Consider the following 15,272-nt stretch of genomic DNA (forward strand, 5'->3'; position numbering starts at 1 on the left):
AAAATCTAAAATTTTGTTTAAAAGGGAGAGGATATACCATTCTTGGTGTCCACAGTGGGGAAGGCAGAGTGAAACAGGCTCAAGTTAACATATGGGATATTTGTGTTAAACATCAAAGGAAAAAATGCAAACATCCCTACAGCAAAAATTGGAAGAGTGGTGAAGACACCATTCCAGCAAGATGTGTCTGGACTAAAAATTGTTCCCCACAAACAGCACTGGAGGAGCCATCCTGCCTGTGAGCAGGGAAGTGGACTAAGCAAGCATCTGGACCTAGTTCAGATGAGTTCTGCCACAATTTGGGCTTTACAGGCTATTTCCCCTTCTCCTGTACACCAAAGACACGAGTTTATAAGCGCTGCTTCATGGAGCTCCTGCTGGCACTCACCAGCAGAGGCAGAGGGAGAAGTTCAGTTTCAGGAACCTGGTGATGCTTTTTCACACCAAGCTGGATGGGCATTTCCACGCTGGCCAGTGTGGAAATACTGGGACCAGCTGGGGTGCTGGCATTTACCTCCGTGCTCCACAGTCCTAAAGGTGTTCACATGGCAGCAGCCTCACAGCACACATCCTCACACCCCAGCTCTCCCTCCCTAAAAAGTGACCACTTGGCCTGTTTATGGTTTATTAATACTTTAGGGACTGAGCTGCCCCCCTGCCACAAGGATTTTGTCCAAGAGCATGATGTGCAACAGGAAGAAAAGGCATATAAAACAAAATGTGGAGTTCTAGTTTTTGTGAAGGGAGATTCTATTGCCTCCCATGTTGTGTTCAGGCAAACTCATCTCAATTTCCATCTGCTAGGTAACCCTGCCTCTCTCCTGGCATGTGGAATTAGCATCCAATCTTGTCTCAAACACCTCAAGAAGTGCAGTATCCATCACTGGCTGTGCAATTTTCTCCAGGTTAATGTCCTTATGGTTAAAAAGTGTGCCTAATTGCTAATTCAGCTCGGCATGTTCTCCAGTGCCCATCACTGTCTATCTGTGGGCCTTTCTCAGACTAGATTCTTAGCATCCCATATTTTCTCTCCACACATGTACTTATACACATCATCAGATCACTTCTCAGTTTTCTTTCTGACAAGTTACAGAGGCTGACCTCTAGAAGTCTCTCCCTAGAAGTGATTTTCTTCAGCTCTCAAACCATTTTTTATGTCTCTTTTCTTTACCCGCTCCAATTTTTTGATGTGCTCTTTTAAATATGGCACCTCAGCAGGATGTAGTGTTCTAGTGTCAACCTGACCAAGGACATACATAGAGATAAAATCGCCTTCTATTCCACTTCACAGTCCTGTTGCTTATGCACTGAAGGACCAAATTAGCTCATTCTGCTGCAGCAGACAAAAAAAAAAAAAAAAAAATAGACCCCACATTTGAGAACTAGAAGGCCAGATAGGGGTATTAAAAAGAGATAAATGGAGCCAACATGAAAGCAGAATTACAAACCAGGGCAGGATTAATAGCACACTGTGATACTAGCCTGGACACATTAGTTGAAAAAAAATGCTGAGGAAACAGTTTCTTCCACTTCAGAGCCGATTGCAAGGCTGTGCTGCTGTGAAGGCTCCTGTGTGATGGGCAGGCTGTGCTCCGGGCACCACAAAGTGCCAGGGCAGCCCCAGGGAGGGTGAGTGACTCTGGGATCGCAGGGCTGTGCTTGGAGACCCTTGCTAAACTGTGCCCCCAGGCTCTTTGAGATGCGAGGCAAGCTCTGATCTTTTCCAGGCTCAGCCCACAGCTGGCTGTGGATAGACCTGCCCTGCAAACTGTCAGATACTTTTAGGGCTCCTGACACAGGAAGGCACCCACAACCCTTTGTCCTCTCTGTCTTCTGCATTGAAAATATTTCACAGGTGGGAGAGTTTTTCCTTAGTTCCCATGCCTGGTGACACTTGCTGAATGCAGAGTCACTGTGTCATTTGCAAATACATTTTCAGTACACATCCTCAGCATAAGCCTCATCTTCCTGTACTAAAGACAGTGACCTGACCCCAATTGCTCTAAAATCTTTGAGGTATTCCCTGAAGCATCTCAAGGGTAACGTGCCCTGTGCCAGTGGTCAGGTCTCCTGGTCTTTGAAGGCTTTCTGTAAGATAATTCCTTAGTCTCCTTCTTCCTCATTTCTATATCTGTAAAATTGATTTAACAATCTTGGGGTTTGATAAGATACTCAGATCCCATCCTACTTTTTTTGTTTGTGCTGCTGCAAACCCTGTTGCACTGCTTCTGTCTTCAGAATGAGAGTGACAGGGTGTATCCTTCTCCCTTGCTGACCTGCTGGTTTGGGGTTTTGACCCCCGGTGCTTGGGTGTTCCAGGAACCTGGACACTGAGGGCACTGTCAGTCCTGTGCTTGCTGTGTGTGCTTCTTGTTGGACACATGTGGGAGGGTGTCCTTACCTCAGGGGGCAAAGCAAAACCAGGGACAGGAGCACTGGTGTATAGAGACAATTGTTGGGGGATTGATGGACTGGAGAGAGCCTGGTGGAGGTCACAAGATGGTTGATGCACATTGAGGTACCAGGAGATGGTGAGAGAGCTGAGCTTATTCAGGCGTATGAGGAGAAGGCAAAGGAAAGATCCAGTTTTTGCCTGCAATTACCCTACGGGAGGTAATACAAAATATGAATCCAGACCTTTACAGGACATACATGGTGAAAGGATGCAAGACAGCACAGGAAATTCTATGTAGTTATAAGGCATCAGAATGCACTGTGAGAGTGGTCAAACACTGGCAAAGGCTGCCCAAAGAGATGGTAGTGTCTCTGTCCTTGGAGGTGTTAAAATTCATCATGGTCCTGATCAGCTTGCTGTGACTGAACTTACTTAGAGCTGGGCTGGTACCTGAAGACTTCTTGAGGTCCCTTCTGAACTGAGGTATTCTGTCATTCTCTGACCCACTGGAAGTAACCTGCAGGGCAATGACAGCAAGGAGACGACAGCCACAATCCCTTGAAATGAAGGCTATGCAGATGGCTTATTGGCATAGGAATAGGATAAAATTTAATCTTTATGCAGCACCACTTTTATTAATGGAAGCAGTGTAATCCTAGTCCATGGAGCAGCATTTCACCTTGGACAGGGCAATGCACAAAGGGGCTGAAGGAGAGCTGTGCTCTTTGACTAGAGATGCTCCAAGTGCCCTACAAGCACTGCTGGGAGCTCTCATGGAGGCAGCAGCTGCACCAAGGCCCTGGAGACAGAACTGGGCATTCCATAGTTGTGACTTCTTGGCCTGTGATCCTCATTAATGCTCAGGTTGCAGGCAGTGATAAAGAGAAGACTAATGAGCATTGTTTGGCCAGATGGGGGTGATGTGAGAGGTTGTGTGAGGTGGCAGTCATGTCACCTCACTTCAGGTCTTGGAGGCAGGGCTGGAGCCCAGCTGGTTCACTGGGCTCTCCCCTTCATCTGTGGAAGGTGGTGTGCTCCCCTTGGAGGATTCAGTTCATCCTGAGGTCTGTGTGAGTTGATCGTGTTGATGACGTTATTTGGAGTTTACTGTCTTTCTTTATTGGCTACAGAGTGGGAGTCTAATCTGGAGATTAGAGGGACAGTCATCTTAGCCTTAGCCAGTGGAAACAACCCTTTTTGCAGTGTGGTTATAGGTGTACCTTAAGACATGGCTCAATATATCTGGGAAGGGACCAAGTCCCTGTGAGGACCAAGCTCAGCACTGAAGCAATATACTGCCTTCATGGGATCAGGAATCAGAGTTTTATATGGCTAAAGCTAGAGAGGCAGGTCCACTTCCTGATGCCATGTGCCACCATCCTGAACTTCTGCTCTTTGAGAATCAGTGTTTTCATATTGGGGAGCTGAAGAGTAATGTTTCCTGTAGGAAAAAATGTGTTCATCTTTGGTTGAAAAGCAACACCTCAGCTTGATTTGCCCTGGCCAGGCTACCAAAGGCATCCATGTGTGTCATTTTCTCCCCATTCTTTCTTCCATTCTCTGATTACAGACTCCTTCCCAAAGCCCCTCACATTTCTCCTAAATGGGATCCATCATTTTGTTTACTGACTCTTCCTCCTGTGCTAGCAGTGCCTCCTCCTTCTCCAGGCCCAACTACCACATTACGTACTGCAGAGATTGCCTCATAAAACTTCAAAAAAACTTTCCTTGCTCTTCAAAGAGAGAAGAGCACATTGCTATTTGATTCTTGAAGGCAGCCTGTGTTTTGGTCAGGAAAAAACCTGATCTGGCCTATCAGTGCAGTAAGATGGAGATAAAGCCAAGAATGCTGAATTACATCTTAAAATGTTATGCTCTGTCAGCACAAATGTGAAAGATATGTTTTGTATGTGTGGAAATCCCAAAAGAACATTTTGGAGGATACCTACAAGTGTCCAGACAAACCACTCTGCAGTAGCAGGCAGTTGCCAGGGAAGGCTCCGTGTCCCTCAGGACTCCTAGCACAGCAGCATTGCGGTGACCCTGACACCCAATGCACTTTCATTCATTGCAAACAGCACTGATGGAAAGCAGATTTGAGCTTGTTCCACGGGTACATTAAACAAAAGGTTACTTACAGAAATTGTTCCACCATTGCAAAGCTCTTCCTGGATTTTAAACATATGATTATGCACCTTCAGCCCTGTGTAAAGTCATGAAGAATTACCGTGTTTCACCTCTTGTTCAGTACCTCATATCTGTGTAAAAAGTCAGTCTTTTGGCTTTAGATCCTAGGGATGGAGCAGTGCCCTCTGCCCATGAGACTGACTGAGGGAGCACAGATGTTAATTCATTTAGTTCAGCCACTACACTGTCTTCACCAAGTTTTCTTGTTCTCCCCCTAAATTGCTGCTCAGCACTTCAGCCCTGGGGCTTCTGCTCCATACTGATCTCCTGAGGTGCAAGCTGCAGGCCAGCTCCATCAGCTGCATGTCAGTGGGTCTGGTAGGTCCTGAAGCCACAGGTCACACAGGGACTGCTGATTGCCAGAGCCTGGGCACTGCTCTGGAAGCACTGTTTGGGAAGCAAAGCCTAATAAAAACCCTCTCCTCTTGCTGCCATAGAAACTGAACAGACTGAACAACTTATTACTTCTCTCATCTCCAACAACTCAACACCTGAAGTGACTTGACCTATGAAGATATTTGCATTAAGTATCACACAATTGATGAAGAAATGATTGAACGGAAAAACAAAAGAGAATAAAAATGTCCCAAAGGTCCTTTGAAAGCTGCTGGGCAAAGGGAGAGTTTTTGAGAAATGCAGGCATTTCTCTGGAATGAAAATCAAGGGAGCAGAGAGGCCAAGAAGAGATTGTTGTCCAAGAAGAGTTCACTATGGACATGGAAGAAACCAAAAGAGTGGCTTCAAGCTCTGCTGGGACCCAGCAAACCGCAGGACCAGCACAGCTGCAGGCTTCATGGGTATGTTGCTCCTGGACAGCATTTTCCATCCAGCACCCCATTTCTTCTTCAGATAGCCATGGCAGTGTGAAGCTGCATTTCCTGGGGAGCAGCAATTGTTGCTGGAGTCCCATCTCACAAAGAGCTCTCACAGTGAGATTGCTGGACTAACCTCCAACATTCACTGCAGCTCTCGCAGGATCCTGCAACAGCCAAACCTCCCCTGGGAGAGATTATGGAACAATAAGTTGTTGGTTTATATGTTTAATGTGGTAGTAAATTAGAGGAACTCTGTATTTATTTGTGAATTTAAAAAATCCAGATATTAGCCATGAGCCTTGACATCCTTGCAGGGATATTTTTTGCAACCCTGTCATACAGGCTGCTCAAAGTTGATCTCTTTGCTCCCAGCACATCTTTCTCATAACCAGGGAAGATTCTCTGGTGCCTGCAGCAAAACCTTCAGGAATAAACCTTCCCACCGTTCCCTGCTGACACCAGAGCCCACTTCCCTTTTGTCTCTTCCTACTCCACTGTGACTCTGAGCAGGCACTGCTCAGGGCTCAGCCAGATGTGGCCCTTTGGGGCTGGGGTGGATAACCCCTCTGTGTGGCAGGCAGCACCCCCGTGCCCTGCTGCAGCTCAGCGTGCTGATGACAGCTGGGCACAGGCAGGGCCCTGGGCATCCTCCTTTGGCCGGGGCAGCTTTCCTGTTTGCCCCTGCTGGGTTTGCCCTGCCATGCCCTGAGTGATGCCAGGCAGGCATGGACTGGATCCAGAGGCTGTTCCCTGATGAAGCAATATCCTTTGCTTGGCTGAAGAAGCTGCCCCACCTGCTCAGCTGGGTGCCTCCTGCCAAGGCAGTGGAAGCTCTTTGTGCAAGTCCCTTCTCCTTGCCAAAGACCACAAACCAGAGCAGGGCTGTTTTGGGTGGGACAGCCCAGGCAGGTCAGAATTATTCACAGACACTGGCTGCCTTTCACAGAGTCACAATTCATGGCAGGTACCACCCTGCCTGCTTGTAAGTGCATGGTCAGAAGCAGCAAACCCCACGAGCACCTAGTCCATATAGCTCTTATCTGTGCCCCATTCCTTCTCTGGGTTCTCACCCCAAATTGGGCAGCATCTTGCACTAGGTGCTGGGGATCCAGCTGTGATACCCTGGTTCAATATCACAGCTCCTGTACGTGCTCCAGCATTTGTTGTTTGGGATTTTTTCTACTGGTTTTCTCTTTTTATTTTTCAATTTTTAAAATTTTGTGCTAGTTTTTTAATGTTTATTTTGTGTTTTAATTTCATGTTGAAATTGTTGGCACCCTCCTACTGGGGGCTGGGCATACATACACCGAAGAAACTCCCACATGGACTCTATTCTGAAACAAAAGGAATTAATTCTGAATAAATAAGTTCAGGACTAAAACCATTTTTGCTTTACTTAATCAGCCAACTGCTCTGTACTGGTTTCTTCATAGGTGGTTATTTCAGCCTGATTTTCCATGAAGATACTGGATGCATGTGCAATTTACTGAATAATGATGCTGGCACCACAAAATGGTCTCCTCTGGAACATTTGGGTTTTGCACAACAAATTATTCATGGACATGGGGCGTCCCAAAGTGGTGTCTTCCAAGCCAATGCCTCCCAAGCCCTAGGTGCTCCCTGCCTGCTGGCTGGACTAAGCTAGGAGTGCAACCATAAGTGGTTTTATTGTTGTTGGACAGTGTCTTGGATCAAACATTAGGGGTTTGGGGCATGGTTTTGGCATAGCAGTAACACTTCCTAAAGAAGCAAGAGATGATGGTTCCTTTCCTGTGTTAGTTTTGGCATGGGTCACTCTTTCTCACAAAATAACCTCTTAAATTAAGCTAATGAGGTTTCAGGCTAGACAGGCCCTCACGGCATGGAGAGGAGGGGAGGAAGAAGGTGTATCCTGTTGGCTGTGCTCTGCTGTGGAGAGTAATGCATATCAAAAAGCCCCTCAAATGCACCAGAATTATACCCAGAGTAAGTCCAAGTTGTCCCTGCCAGGGCCCAGCCATGTCATTTTCCCCAAAACTCCTGCTCTGGGATGATGATGATGTGGCAAAGGTTGTAGATGCTCTGCTGCCTTAGGGCAGAGACCCTACAGGGACTCAAAGGCAAGCGAGGAATTCCCTGGAAAGGGATGGGAGGTGACCTGTGGGCAAATGCTACCTGAACACACATCTCTGCATCTCTGGTCAAGGATCTGGCATCAACCCATCCAGGGCAAGTGCTGGGGTGTCCCCTGGAAGGATTTGGATCAATCATGCTCAGCATGGATGCGGCATGGTGGGACACTGAGTTAAACGGAATGCTGCCTACCATGCTCACAGTGCTAACAGGGATGTAGCTGACAGGATATGTGAAGGAATATTCCAAATTTCTGTCCAGTGTAGTTGCATTTTGACTTGTTCCTATGAAAGCCATGATAAGCCTTAGTGATCTTATGATTCAACATGCAGTTTTTATCTCAGAAAGCACTACTGACTGCTGCCTTCTCAGCAGCACACTGGCCCAGAGGGTGGCAGGGGATGGGCACTGGAGGGGGCTGAGGCTTCAAGTGTGTTAATTAACTTGTGGCTAATTATTTAGGGAAATGGGAGAGATAGCACTGGAGAGTGAAACAAACAAACTTTACCCGATTATCTGCCCTACCTCACCAGCAGATCTTTTTCTCTGAAAAAGAAGGGAAGGGCTAGGTTTGAGCTGCCCCATTCACATGTCCCCACAGCATCGCCTGCACCTCATGCTCATTTAAAAGAGATCCAGACAGACACCAAAGTGCTCGAAAAAAATCCTGCACATAACAAAACTCAGGAGCTGCTTTGTTCTACACCCACCAGTTTTGTTGCCAAGTAAATAGCTCCGGGGCACCAGTGACTTGAACACTGCTTTTTCATGGCTGAAAAGTGATTCTATTTATTGAACATTTGTTTTACACTTGAGGGCTAAAAACTTCCTTTCCCCACCTCCTGTTGGAGACGCAGGCACCTCCAGCACGAAACCAAGAGCAAGCTGCTTCTCTGTGGGAGAAGATGACTCATGGACATTCACTCTTTGCTCAGCCTGTGGGCTGTGATGTCCATGCAGAAGCAGCTTGGTTCCTGTGGAGTAGAATCCCTCTAAAACCACAAAGGTTTTTGATTCAGGGCCCTGTGGCAAGTGCATGAACAGAAAAGCCCAAGGACAGTGAAACAGAGATGTGTGCTGGATGGCAACAGTGGGCAGGTGCTCACGCACCTCGCTCGGCATGCCGTGGCCAAGGGAGCATCACTGGCTGCCTCGGTTTTGCTTCGAAGGTGTGTAACAAGTCCTCAAGAGGATGCAGAGCGCCCCTCGCCTCAGGGATGGGGTTATAACATTTCACCCTCCAGGGCTTGTTCTGCCAGGGAGGATTCCTGCTTCCCTTCCTGTTTTCCTTTCTGAATAACTACCGTGTGTGATACTGTGTGTGAGACATCCTGGCAGCACTGATCAGCAGGAGTCCACCCATGGAATCCTTGCCCCAGAACTTGAGGCAATGGGCACAAACAGAAACAGGAGGCTCTGTCTGAACACCAGGAAACAATTTTGCACTATGGGAGTGACAGAGCACTGGCACTGGTTGTCCTGAGAGTTGTAGAATCTGTATTTCTGATAAGAATTAGTGTGTAAATGGTTGATTTAGCTACAATCCTCTACACAGAAGAACCTTGATTTCTCAAGTTAGTCCAGAATATGCAAGGTAACAAAATATTACAATATTTGCATTTCATTTTAAACCACAAAAAGTTAAACAGTTTTAAATACTATACAGAAAATGAGAACTAGCTGAATTGGAAAAAGAAATCGGAATGTGACTTGTCATACTTTGCTAAAAATGTACCAGACCATTCTGTAATATAGTCTAAGTAACTTTGTTCTGAAAGCTTCATGTTTTAACGTTACTATGATGGTGAAAAATAATAACTACAGTAATTATTTGCTACAGTACTGATTTGCAGTGTAAAATTTTGGATTCTTTATACATAATTCCAAGTTCTCATTTGAGGAAATGCATGCTTAAGAGAGAGCTGCAAACGAGGTGTATGCACCAGGAAAATTCATTGTATATACGGTAGGTCACATTTTGTTCATAAATACTTTATTCGTTGAAAATCATTCAGAGAACCCGAGCTGAATATGAATTTGTGTCACAGTCAATGAGTAGTGTCAGGAAATGAAGACTGAGCATGTTGTGTTTTAGAATCATGGTATCACAAAATTGTTAAGGTAGGGAAAGACCTCTAAGATCATGGAGTCCAGCCATTAACCCAGCACTGCCACCTTCACCACAAAGCCGTTTCCCCAAGTGCCACAAAAACATTTTTTGAACACTGCAAAGGCTGGTTCCCCCCTGTCTATGGCTGTGAGGAGCCTCCAGCTGCCTGTGGGAGCATGGTGCAGTGCAGACCGGGGCTCTGTGTACCTTTTTGCCCTTAGGCTTTGTCAAAAGCTGCAGAAATCTCTGGCTGAGTGGCTGTGAAGGGAGGGGATGTTGGTGTGTCATGGTCTGGTCCTGTCCCTGTCTGTGCCTGCGGCTGCCAAAGGCAGGAGAACAAACAATGGGGCAACCACCCTGCCCAGGGCTCTGTCAGATTCTTGTCAGCCTTATCTTGCTGTCCAAGTCCGTGTCCATGTAGAAGACAGTGAATATCTGTCTGTGCAGTGGGACCAGACATGTGTCATACACTGTGCTATTCACACACATCTCTGGTCCCACTGGTGTGCACAGCAGTGTGTCCACCCCACATATTTTCATAGGAACATGGTGAAGTACCAATGAAATGAGCTGCAGGTGTGTTTTCTATCCTGGAGGTGTAAAATTTCCTAATTAATTGTTATAGTTAAATATTTTTCCCAGGGACTTCTTCCCTGCTAACTTTTCAGTTTGGAAACATGGGCTGTCTCCACCAGCCTTCACCAGCACTGTATGTTGCAGATGGAAACATCATGGTTGTGCTTGTTGTTTTGCTCTGTGATTATTTTTATCCCACATGCAGATAAAGTGTGGCAAAAACCCAGGACAGAAATCCCAGAGTGGACTTTAGGAAAGAGGAGAAAGCAAACGCTTGTGACAGAAGATGGGCCTGGCAGTACACCTCAGCCTTTGGGAAGATAACAAAATTACTGCTGAAGCCAGCAAGCACTTCCAGTCCAAGTTTGTTTGCCACATGGATGTAGATCACCCAATTGCCTGGGCCATAGCTATAGGCAAAGAATGGCCATAAATTATTTCTGGGACAAAATTTCCTCCACTCACCCTCTTCGTGATGTTTATGTAAGAGCTGGGGCTCCTCTGATCTATTTACTGAGGGATGATTTGCAGAAAATGCATCTCTAACAAGGTGGTGCCCTTCCTTATGGCTCTGTGATGCCTGGCACGTTCCTGTCCCAGCTCACCCCGTCACTCACACGTGGCAGTGAGTGCTTGAAAAGGGGAGCAGCGGGGCGGTCTCCCCTGCCCAGAGGGTGAGCCCACCACGCCGTGGAAGGTGAAAGGCATTCACCCCATTTCTAGCATGGGCTTCTTCCAGGAAACGTTCAAACCATCCCCATCGAGGTGAGGATGAGGACGGCATCCCTGTCGCCCCGTCACTCACCCGCAGGTCTGGGACCCCCACGGGCACAGGCCCCAACCCATCCTTCCCTGCAGAAAGGCAGCGGCTTCAGCGGGGGCGTCTCAAGGACCGAACCGAGCCGGACCACGCCGGAGCTCCAGCAGCCCCGAAAGACAGGATGGGCTGCAGCATTTTTGCCACTCATATCCGGAGCTTCCCGGCAGCGAGGGCGGGCGGGCTCCGCGCTGCCCGGAGGCGCAGAGGGCGGGCAGCGGGGGCAGCGGGCTGAGCCGCATCCCCCGTGCGCCGGTGCCGGGCGCGACCCCCGTGCCCCGGCGCGGCGGGGCCAGCGCGGCAGCCGCTCCCGGCGCGCCATTCCCGGCGTTCGGCAGGGTGCAGCTGCCCTCTGCCGGCCTCCCCTGGAAAACAGCGTGCGTGCGCTGCTCCGCGGCCGGCAGGCTCCTTGGGAAGCGGCCGGGCTGGCTCCCTTCCGTGCGGCGCCGCGTCCGCCCGTGGAAGTGTGCGGAGCTGGTGTTTCTGCCTGGCTTTTCCCAGGCTCGGTCGCCCTTTGTGCATTGTGAGCGCAAAACTCAAACTGTAGCCATCGGTGCTGGAGCGCCTGCACTGCATGGAGACGGTGGGAGCACGGAGGTGCCTAGTGCTGCTTGTCAGATGCCTCAGTGTCCCTGGATGCTCCTTACACTTCTGGGTTTTCTGGTATGTCTGTGTCATCCCCAGCCATTTCTGCTCCCGGCACAGGAGATATGGCTTAGTCAAAAGTCCCTGAAATAGAATTTAAAAAGCTTATTTAAATCCTGGTTTTGAAAGCAAATCTCATCCTTTGTCCCAGAGGAGAATTGGGGCTGTCATGCTGGTGCATTCAGCAGTCAGTGTTTCATCCCTGGTGAGCACCAGAGAAAGCAGACGTGATGAATTCCTTCACACTTACCCCACGTCACTGTTGGCATTTTGGGGTCTGGAGGCTCAGCGCTGCAGAACTACATCAACTGCAGGCAGCTAGCAGAGCATGCAGCCTGGGTGTGACCATGCAGGTGACAATGCTCTTGTCTCCTGTGCTCGGCACTGAGGGCAGCTGGCCGAGTTGGCAGAGCTGGTCCTCACAGCTCACACGTCACCTGGGCTCTCCAGAATCTGGGTTTGTTTACTCCCTATAGCCAAGAAGAGGAAGGACTAAGTCCCAGCTCTATCTGTTTTTTTCCTGCTAGGACTTTCCAAGGGATTTCTCAAGGATGCTGTGAGTGATGCTGTATCCATCCATCCATCCATCCATCCATCCATCCATCCATCCATCCATCCATCCATCCCAAGGTGTGTGGAATAGATAGCTGTGACTATAAACAGAGTTTTGAAGTTGCATTGCTATTTAGCTTCACCTGACACAAGGATGCAGTGTTACCCCAGATTTTCTGTAAAGCCTCTTTCCATGCAAATGTCAAAGAGAGGCTGGAATGTGATACCATGTGAGAAATAACAGGCTTTTTAGTGCCCAGATGGGTATGTTCTCCAGCTGTGCACAATTCCAGGCAATGGCTATACAGGGAGAGCTCTGGAAATGCAGTTTTCACTTATCATAAATGGTGAGTCAAACCAGGCATAGAAAAAGGCAGCCCCTGCCACAGTGCCTGTGGGCTGTGGAAGAGCAGAGGGGTGGCTCAGAAGCACTGCTGAGCCAGAATGCACAGGGATGCCTGGGTGAGATATTTGACCACAGCATCCCATGGAGATCTCAGGCCCACTGTAGCATGTGGCAGCATCTCTGTGCAGGAAGCTTTCTTCTACTGAACTTTGTTTTCCTACTGTTTTCTCTCCATTGCAGTCCTGGGAGCCCCAGCCTGCTCCACTGGGTGCTGGCTGGGCAATGCCATGACATCTCCAAATTCTCAAAGGAAAGTCCCCACACCTGGTGGTGCCTGCAGAGCATCAGCAGCAGGAACAGAGGGAATGGGAAGTGTGGTCTGGTAATGTTAGCAGGGAAGAATGGGAACTGTATTTCTCTTGCTCTACTTGGAACACAAAAAGATGATTTAAAGTGGAACAGTCCCTCTCATGCTTTCTAATTTAATGTGATTGATGATAATTTGGTTGGACAACTACAATTCTCACAAATACTTTGGTGTCATTTTAGGGAATGGAAAAAACATTATGTTGATTTGAGCTGCAGAATTACCAGTGGTCACTGAAGTGTACAAATAAAAATAACTCTTACAAGATGGTTTGGGATTGGAATAATAAATGCAGCAGTGGTTGCTGCTTTCAGGAAATTGTAGATCAAGTGATTCAATATTAACTGTTTTAAACATAACTAGCAATACAGCAGAATTTTAATTAAAAGTGCCTAGAAGTAAGTACTTTTGCAATTCAAACAGGAGCTAAAAATGAGATTCTCACCCTTTTGTAAAGCAGGACACCGTTAAAGGATGACCTCTTTTTTTCTGAAGAATTTACGTTGCTATTCTGGGTCTGAAGTGGCCAAAAGACATGGGATTGTTGTTTTGCCCAAGACAAGCAGCAATGAGCATGTACCCCTAAAGAGAGTGATGCCCCCACTCCAGCTCCTGAGCTTTGAGGCCAGGGTGTTCCAGTCTGGGAATTTAGAGAGATGCTGCAGAACCAGGGTTTCCACAGCAGTTTTCCCTTGTTGTATGTTAGAAGATCACTGGAAGTGGAGATCTGGGTCCTAAGGCCCAGTTCCTGTTAGAAGAGGCATATATCAACTGCTGAAAACATGTCTTCAGGACAAAGTTCATTTGAGAAGGAAGAATTATTGTTACCTCTTGCCTGGTGAAGCTCCATCAACTCCTGACAGCCTCTGGGGCTGGGGTTTGGGGGCAGCTGGCATGGGATCTTGCCATGACTGTGAACAACAGATGTTTTTTGCTGGTCTGGAACCTGACCTCATGAGTGAAACTGAGCATTTGCTTAAAAGCTTCAATGCAGGAATGTCTAAAAGAGAGCTGGAGATTTGCTCCCCTCTTCAGACCTCACAGACATTCAGCCTTCTCCAGCCTAGACTTACTTAGATGCATGGGGAAATTATCCACCTAAACCTATCAGCAACTACTTCCCTGTTCCCTTGGATTTCAGAGAGAAGTCCTTGTCCTGGAAGCTGCACTTCCCATCCCAGAGATAACTGACTTTCTACCTAGATTGCAACTCTGCAATAGCAGGAGTGGCAGAAAGATGAACCAAGATGCTATTATTTATGCACTGGTTACTCTACTCTTGTTTATAAAAGCAAGTGTTAGTAGTCACTTCCCACCATAGGGAGGCACTGATACACACTGTGTGACATTTTCTGTGGGTGCCAGACTCCTCACTCAGCTATGCTCTCGCCCTTCTGGCCTTTGCTGGGGCTAGCCCTAGTGGTAACGCTGTGGATCCCACTATGTGCATAATTACCAAGAGAGATGCCTGTGCCAGTGTAGCAAATTACAGCACAGACAGCACGGGTCAGCCTCGAGCTGCAGTGCCAGCAACAAAGGATTCCTGCAGTGGTGCAGGTACTGCTGCTGGAGAGGGCAGCAGTGGGGACAGGAGAGCGAGGAAGGCTTTGCTGTCCATTAGCGAGGCTTGGGCCCCAGTGTTTTTTCATTTTCTGATTAGTTTATCTGTTTTGAAGAGGACCAAAAAAGAAGAGTTGGGTGAGACATGGGAAACTGTTGTTTGGGTGAGGACATGCTGAAGTTTCACTGTTACAGCATGGTCCTGTGTGAGCCTCAGTGCTCTTGGGGGCTGTGGGAGCAGCTGAAAGGCTACCACAAATAAAAATATAAAAGTGCTTCAGGCTCGCCCCTCCGCTTAGAGATTTATGAGATGTTGCACATCCTTTGCCAAAGCTGTTCCCTCCTTCATGTGGAATCCCCACGCTAAGCTCCAAGATGTGTGGGCTGCTCCCCACCCCAGGCAGGGGCGAGTGGCAAGTGGGCAACTGACCCAGCCTGGGGGAATAACCCAGCTAGTGGGAGCATCCCTGCTCACAGGATGCCGTGGGGGAGTTTGCATCCTCAATTCCCCCGTCAGCCAGGAGCCCCGAGGTGCCCTGCAGGTGGGAAGTACCCCCAGGCAGTTTTGGTTGGGCTGCCTGTGGCTGCTGCAGGACTGTTCCTGCTTCCACTCTGTCTCAGCCAGGCAAAGATCTCTGCGGACATGCTTGGCTCATCCTGCTGTGTCAGGGAAATTTTTTCAGACATTCAGCCTACATTTCTGCTTTCTTAATCTCACTCTTAATGTTCTTTGCTTAAGCCCTTGGGGCAGTAAATAGGAGGCAGTTTAGCAGGAATAGCTAAGTAGCTG

Source organism: Onychostruthus taczanowskii, unplaced genomic scaffold, assembly GCF_017590055.1.
Source record: "Onychostruthus taczanowskii isolate IOZ18803 unplaced genomic scaffold, ASM1759005v1 scaffold50, whole genome shotgun sequence".
NCBI classification, from domain to species: Eukaryota; Metazoa; Chordata; class Aves; order Passeriformes; family Passeridae; genus Onychostruthus; species Onychostruthus taczanowskii.